Genomic DNA, 8,185 nt, shown 5'->3' on the forward strand with positions numbered 1-8,185 from the left:
AAAATCTTTGTCATTTTTCTCACCAATGTTATGTATTCTTAAGTTCCTACAGATCAAAAATCAGAATGTTTGTGAGATATTGTATGTATGTACCCATGTTGCTGTACAGATAAAATACTTAATTGTCACGCTAATCATTCTGGCTAACAAACTGTCAGATAAGTTGAGGAAGGCTTTTATGTTGTTGTTTTTACATCTGACTACTGTATGTCCTCTTTATAATGCAATAAAATACAATACAATACAATATAATATAAGAAAGTCTAAGAAAGTTATATCCAAACCTTTGATCATCTTATGTTTAACTCATCTGCAAATGAAAAGTGTATCACAAAACTGCTTCTATTTTCCACCAAAAATACAGAGTCACATCAGCACTTAAGAAGACTTGTTAGATCCTTGAAGCTGCCACTATAACTTGGATGAACAAGTCATATTGCAGTTATGATTAATATATTGTCGGTGCATTGACAAATGTCTAAAGTGTGTCTGCATCTTTTCAGTATTGATTTTAAGATGTCAATTGTATAAAAATAGATAAAATGCAGCATCTTAAAATGTGTTTTGCCACCTGAAGTAATTTTGCATTCACACTCTGTAGCTCCCATAGGAGGATGCAAAATGTGGCAAAAGCATCTAAAATAGCCCATTTTTCTCTCTTCTGGGCGGAATGACAACAATATTATATTTAGGTTTAGGCTACGATTATGAAGCGTGAAACGTAAAAGCCAGCAGGCAACCAAAAAAGCAGTGAAGAGAGTCTGGAAAGGGGCTAGTCTCTATGTGGATGGCTGATAACCACTGCCAAAGAGGCCACCAGTGATTTTAATTGTGGAGAACAATGGTGCTAGCCAATATGGCAGCTGAGTTATTATAGTTTATGGAACATGAAGGCTGAGTTTGGCTCTGCGGACCGTCTGAAGAGGCCTGTGTTAGGCTGGCAGGGTGAATGCTGTGGAGAATAAGAGGCTCTCGACTCCATATGCATCAAACCAGAGTCAGCAGCTGAGGGCAGACAGGTGCAAGGAGACAAATTAGATACTTTTTCATGCGTGGAGCTCATTAGTCAAGTCAGTTCCCTTCCCTGTACTACAGTGACATAAAATCTAAAATAATGTCAGCTCAGATCTTTACAGATTATTTTCACAGCACTTCATTGTTCATATTGATTTAAACAAAAGTATTTCAAGGCAGAAAAGAAAACTTTATGAAGTATTGCAAAAGTATTCACACCCCTCAAAGTTTTCTACATTTTCTCTCTTCCAGCTTGAGCTTCATTAGTGATTTGTGGTGCCTATATAAAGTATTCACCTCTTTAGATATTTTACTGTTTTATTAATCAACCCTGATCAACAAAGCTGAGCTTTTTTGACAATAAAAATAAACAAATCCCTTAATGCCAAATCTAAAATCAATTTTTACTAAATAATAATTAAATCAAAATATGTATGTTTGGCCAAACAGGAATATAATATTTAAATTGTATATTTTCTAAAGAAGGTGTCCTTTGCTTTTTGGTTGTGCTCTAATTAGGGACAATAACATTTTTTCTTGCATCTGCGATACAGATATATACCATGGTGTGTTGGTCCAAGACATAAAATCTGGGTAGGATCTATTACAGTTTGAGGTTGTAGCGTGTCATAATGTAAAAAGCAAAGAACAGAAAACATATGAACACTTTCTGAAGGCACCCTACCTTTAAAAATGTTTCACTGAATTGTATATTAGTGAGGTATCATCTTTTTAGTATTTATCACTGGAAAGACTTATGTCATTTTTCTTATGAATATGTCATATTTCTTATGACACATTTCTTGTCATAAGAGATCCTGCACTGTTTAACGGAGTGGATATTGCTCCCTTTTGACTCAAATAAACACAAGTTTGTTTCCTCATATTTTGAATGTCTACTCGCTGCCTTGCAGCCAGTTAACTACTAGATTTTATTCCAATAACATTCAGCCTCACAAGATATTTCAGCCAGGCACCTACTTTTCTCTTCTGTTCTGTAAGCTTCAGGAAACATTGAGAAGCAAACACTGAATGTGGAAATCTGGGTCAACTTCCACCTCTCATTTTATGGCCAGGCTTTTATGTGCTTGGAAAGATAAAACAAAAAAAAAGAATTAAATTTTTTTATTATTCAGTGGTCTAATTTTTATGATTTTGCAGCAAAAAAAAAAGATAACGCCTCTATATCTAGCAAATTTTACTCTTTTTGTTCAGTATGTGGAAAATACTCAACAAATGGAAAGAGAGCATAGAAAAATAGATAAGTTCTATAATATTCTCCCTTTGTAAAATTTCAGTGGCTCCTGAGGAAACAGAACAGAAAAAGACATTATTTAAATGAATTATTATTAAAATCACCAAATTGTGATTTTGGTGAGAGTTTTATTCTTTAGAAATGTGCTTTTTCTTTGGGAAGTAAATGTGTTCAGATTTGAATGTTGATAGGAACAGACTGCTACAGCTCCCTTAAGTAAACCTTCAGATGGACCAATTACTTATTTTAGTCTGTCATTATGCTGCCCTCAGTGTGATGGTGGAAGAAAAAAAAATACAGTACAAACCTCAGGCGTGTTCAACATGTGAAGCTTTATTGCATCCAGTAGGTTACAAATCGGACAAAATGCCCTCAACTGTTAGGATACTGCAGCAGAGCTTTCACTTTCATCCCTCCAATTAAATTGGCTCAGTCTGGAGAGAGAGATTGGACTCATCCACAAATAATAAAAAAAAAAAAATTAGGCATTCATGTTTAATATTCAGTGATTAGGTCTGTATCCTAAAGAGACAGTAACAAACAGGAAAGGCATTTGTGAACTTGACCTCATTTTTAAAGCATACAAATTCTAACAAGGCCGGACCACATGGTCTCTGAATGCATGGGTCACTTTTGCTTCAACACCGTAGTTGCAGTTCCCATTTGGAGTCATCATAGAAAAACTCTCAATCTTTATTCCCCCCAAAATAATTTTCTTCTACTGTGAAAGAGCTCAGCACCATGTCGAACAGAATAGCTCCCACTAATGCAGCCTTCTACAGTCCCGGCCTAATCTATAAAAAACTTCTTTCATCACATCAGTTTTGGGAACAACTATGAAAGGTGCAGATTTGGAGTTGGAGTGTGGAGCTTTTTGACAACAGCTGCTTGATAATTAAGAAATATAGCAAATGCAAAGATTAGAAGACTTAAATTCAAATCAAAACCATATGTGATGAATTAATACAAGAAATATTGTACTTATTCATAAGTTTGATTATGTTAGTAGCTGTAGCACTGCTATAGAGTGTAAAAGCAGTATTTCTTTTTCAAAATTATGTAAATGGTCTCTGGGCAAAACATGCAATGCAACATTTTAGAGACAAAATTAAAAGCATTTTTTAATGTATTACCAAAGAACAACAGCTTTGTAAATTCTAAGTTAAATCTATTCATCCATTGTCTGTATTAGTTCTATAACCGCTTTTACTTGCAGGGTTTTAGGGGGAGTTGGTGCATTTCTCTCATGTTCGTGTCCCCAAGAAAGGGTGTCCAATCATACATAGGGACAATTTAGAGAGACCAGTTAACCCTGACTGGCATCTCCCCCCACCAGAGCCAACCAGGTCGTGGTCAGTGGACAGCTCTGCACCTCTCTTCACCCAAGTGTCCTAGTCGAATGGCCTCAGATCTGACAAAAAGATAATGAAGTTGATCAGCGAACTGCGGCCTAGGGTGTCCTGGTGCCAAGTGCACATATGGACAGCCTTATGCCTGAATATGGTGTTTGTTATGGACAATCCGTGACGAGCACAGAAGTCCAACAACACAACACCACTCGAGTTCAGATCCGTTTCTCTCATCCACGCCCCTCCAGGTCTCAATGGACGGCATGTTGGTGGGATTGAGGGTTAGAGGGTTAGTTGTGAGATTGATGGATCTCACATTTATAATTTAGCAATCCATTTGCATTTGAATATTATTTCCAACAGCTGCACACTTTGTGGCATTTTTCTGTCCTCAGTGGTTGCTTTTCATTTTTGTGCTGCTTTTTTCTTGAAAGAAATCTGCAAGAATCTTTATTTGAATATTTTTGGGTCACTATGAAGCAGTGCTATCTCAACTGATCTGCCTGCTAGAAAACGGTACATGTAGTTTTTCTCAACTGAGTCTTGCTCAGGGTCGGGCAAGCAAGCCTGAGAATATAAAACACATTACAGTGATTGACTTTGTAGCCTTTGTATTAAATGCTCGGTTGAGTCATGAGACTCTTTGTCTGGGTTAATTGGTTCGGTCATGTTCATTTTGAATGGAAGACAGTTGCAGGTAACCACACTTCTGGGTCTTTGTGCTGCATTTCTGAATGTTTCTTTATCGCTGCAAAAACAAAAATTCTTACAAAATATGTTAGTTTTGGTTTCTAGAGTAAATATCTTAGTTCACTTGAAATAAGACAAAACTTACATGCAAGAATTTCAGCAAGATATAGGAGCTTGTTTTAAGTCACTAATTCTTAAAATGATTGAACAAGTACTTGTTCCATTCGCAGATTATTTCACATATAACATGGGAGAAATGTCTTGCTATAAGGGAATTAATCTGCCATTGAAACAAATATTTTATTATGGTATGTTACAAAATGTAATGTTCATTGCTTGTTTCATAACTGGCTTCTGTATTGTGTTTTTATGGTATGAAACACTTTGAACTGCCTTGTTGCTGAACTTTGCTACACAAATAAAGTTGACTTAATCATCTTGCTCCTTCATACCTCTTTGAATCAGCCTTATGTTCAACCACGGACCCACAGATAAGCTGACTAATTGGCTGAAGGTCTGAGGGGATCTGGCCTTTTCTATTACCATTTCCAAATTCGAGGAACATGTTGCCCTTAAATATTAAATAGGTTCATTCTGTTACTGTTAAACCACACCTATTTTCAATAGTTTTTGTCAAGATGTGAGTTGGTCTGCTGTTTTTCTTTTAGGATTTCTATTGTGTTTATAGAATGTCTCACTCAGCTGTTTTATGTTTATAAATAAAAATGTTCTATATATATATTTGAAAATAAAAAAGGAAAATGATTGTAGAACCTGCCTGTCCAGGGTGAACCCCGCCTCTCGCCCTTTGACCATTGGAGATAGGCACCAGCACCCCTCACGACCCCACTAGGGAAAAGAGTGTATAATAATGAACATGGCATAACAAGAAAAATTGATTTTGCTAAAAAATTATACATCATATGAAACAAATAAATGCTGGACTTTGCTATACAGGCTTAATGCTTTGGCCACAGCCACAAAATCTTGGGAAAAACTGCTAACTTGATAGCATTTAATCAAATTAATTGAAATAATAGGTGGAAATATTTAGTTTTATATGTTATGACTCCATAATGGTTGAGTTTTACCATCCAAATAGTTGTATAAATATTAAGAAATAATGTTAAAACCCAGTTAACATCAAGAGTAATCTACTGGAATATGCTACAGATGAGAGATGCAAAAATAAGTTCACACTTCTACCCACTCCTTTGAACGTGCAAGTATATTTTTCTATTTTTCTCCTCTCGTTTGCTTTGGCTTTAAATGCATTTTCTTTGTTCATAAGTTTGTTTATTCTTTTATGGCACAACATTGCATAAAGTCAAACTCAACTCAAAATTAATTACTGGAAAATATCTGTTTTTTTAATTATTGAATTGCACTTGTGGGCACAGAAAACAAAAAGCACTCGTTTGCTGTGGTTTACTTTGATGCATATGAAAGTAAGCAGCTGCACTTCTTCCACACATTTGTGATTTTAGATACCAATACTTTTTGTACTAGCTGTTGGAAAGCAGGACATATTTTGGTTTTATTGTTCAAAAATGCAACATGAAAAGATGAACGGTGGAGTGTATAGCTGTTGGCAGCAGGTGACAAATACATTATTGCTTTCCACTCAGCAGCAAACAATCCGAGTGCTGCTTTAGAGAGAAAGCTGTCACAGCCCTCATACCCAGTCAACACCACACAATAAATATCAATAAAAGAGAGAAAGAGAGATGTCCACAGGGACAACTGCAGCGGAGTACATGAATTAGAAATGTCAACGATAAGTTTTGGGAAAGAGAAGCAGGTTGCAGCATTCCTCTCACTTCATTGTGGTAAAAAATATATTCTGTCATGAAGGAGTCAATATTGACTCTTGGTGCCTCTCAGCTATAATGAGAGCAATTGGATAACAATCTATCAGCAGCAGAAAATAAAATGATTAATACATTATTAAAGTAATGCCAATGATGGGAAAAGCAAGTGTCCTATGTTCTGTTAACTATTTGATGTCTATTTTCATTGTTTATTTTGGTGAAATATTTTTTTAAAACACAGGAGAAAAGAATACTTATTTGACAGAATTTGCTTTCTGACATTCTGTTTTGTCCCAGAATAAGGCTACGTACAGGAGGTTGAGGATCTACTTTAACTATTTACCACATGCCAGACAGAGACAAGACTCAGGAGAAGGTCATCCCTTTGCCAGAGGTTAAACATATTCCTGGTAGCAGGCCATACAGACTGGACAATATTTGTCCTCAAATGCTGAAAACAAAATAAATTTGTGGGTCATTGTGGTTAACAAATACATATCTTTAAGGAGAACATGATGGTTCCAGCTTTCAAAAAATGGGAGTGCTGTATGTATTCCACGTATTGAGCGATATGACATTTCAGTTTTCCTAGTAGCATTTACTCAATATCAAAGTTTAATAATCTGATTATTAAGCAGCGGATCACTGCTTTTTCATTTCATAAGAAACCGGTTAAGGTGGTTTGGACATCTGATCAAGAAGCTTCTTACACTCCTTTATTTTAATAAACAGCACACGTGTCTCCTGCAGGACAACATGACAAAAGGGGAGAGTCTAAGGGCACAAACAATTTAAAGACAATACCACAGAAAAATAAATAGAAAGGAGGGGCTTCCGCTCTAAAAGTAACACGGTTAAAATAATGACAGAGTTTTTTGTAGAGATGTTTTGTGTAATTATAACAAAAGAGAAATGCAACCAGGTTACATAGGGACAAAATGGCTGTTTTGACCAGAGAATGCCGTAGGTTTTTCAAGAATGTGCTGAAGACAGGAATGTCTGGATTTCCTTTCCAGAGCTAATACTATTGTGATCCTATCTTGGGAGCCAGAATACAATAAAAAGATGGTTTGATGAAATCTTTGAAATGTTAATTTGTTACCTTGTTCTGTGGTTAATTGTGCTTTGTATTCTTCTTCTGATGCCTAAAATGCACTTGTAGTCTCACAAAATTCTCAGTGAGATTTAGGGAGGTGCTTAAGCTCAATAACATCAATTAACTGTGTAATTTTGCTTCAGGCTCCAAATTAAAAAGCATTAGGAGTCACACCTGGTTAGACAGATGTGCGGATGAGGAGTTTCTGGCAGCCCTTGATGCCCCTCTGGTGACTTCACCTCTGTGACAAATTGATAGCTGACACAGAGCGGTGGGTCCACTAGTGATTTGTCAGAAGCTGTTTTCACTGAGAGAGAAAAATAACTCTGAACTTCCTGTACTGTTGAGCACATCGCTGGTGTGGTCTGCCTGAAGCTTATTTTAGGAAAATAAAATACATTGCTTGAAATTAATTGGCTGAAACAAATTTCGCAAACTGAAAATATATTTTATTTGGCCATTTACATGCGTTTATTTATTTATTTATTTTACCAATCAACATTTTTTTAATCCAGCATAAGGAATCAGTAAAATTGATGCCTTTTCCTTTATTTATTTTTTTTTTATTAATTTGAAAAATGCTCGACCTTTGCAATTTTATTGTGATAAACTCCCTGGGTCATGTTGCTGCTTGTTTACTCGAATAGTCAAATGTTTAGCAAAATAGCAATTTAATGAAGTCTGAGCAATCTCTCGCAGGAAAAAAGATGCATCAAGCATTTCCTTAAGAAAGGCCATCACCCCGTACAGCCAAGCATAGGTTTTGGCCAAAGATCAGTGGACATTTATTAGACTGTATTGAAGGTTTGAACCTGTAGCCTGGCGCAGCATTCCATATTCTGTTATACAAAATATTTGGGAACAGTTCAGCTTTTCCCCTTACATGGTTATTTATATTCTGAAAGTAGCCTAAGACTTCAGTTGTAGAAAGCTCATCTTCAAAGAGCCTTCAGTTTTTTTTAGAAGAGTT

This window comes from Poeciliopsis prolifica, unplaced genomic scaffold (genome assembly GCF_027474105.1).
Source record: "Poeciliopsis prolifica strain line A6 unplaced genomic scaffold, Auburn_PproV2 SCAFFOLD033, whole genome shotgun sequence".
NCBI lineage: Eukaryota > Metazoa > Chordata > Actinopteri > Cyprinodontiformes > Poeciliidae > Poeciliopsis > Poeciliopsis prolifica.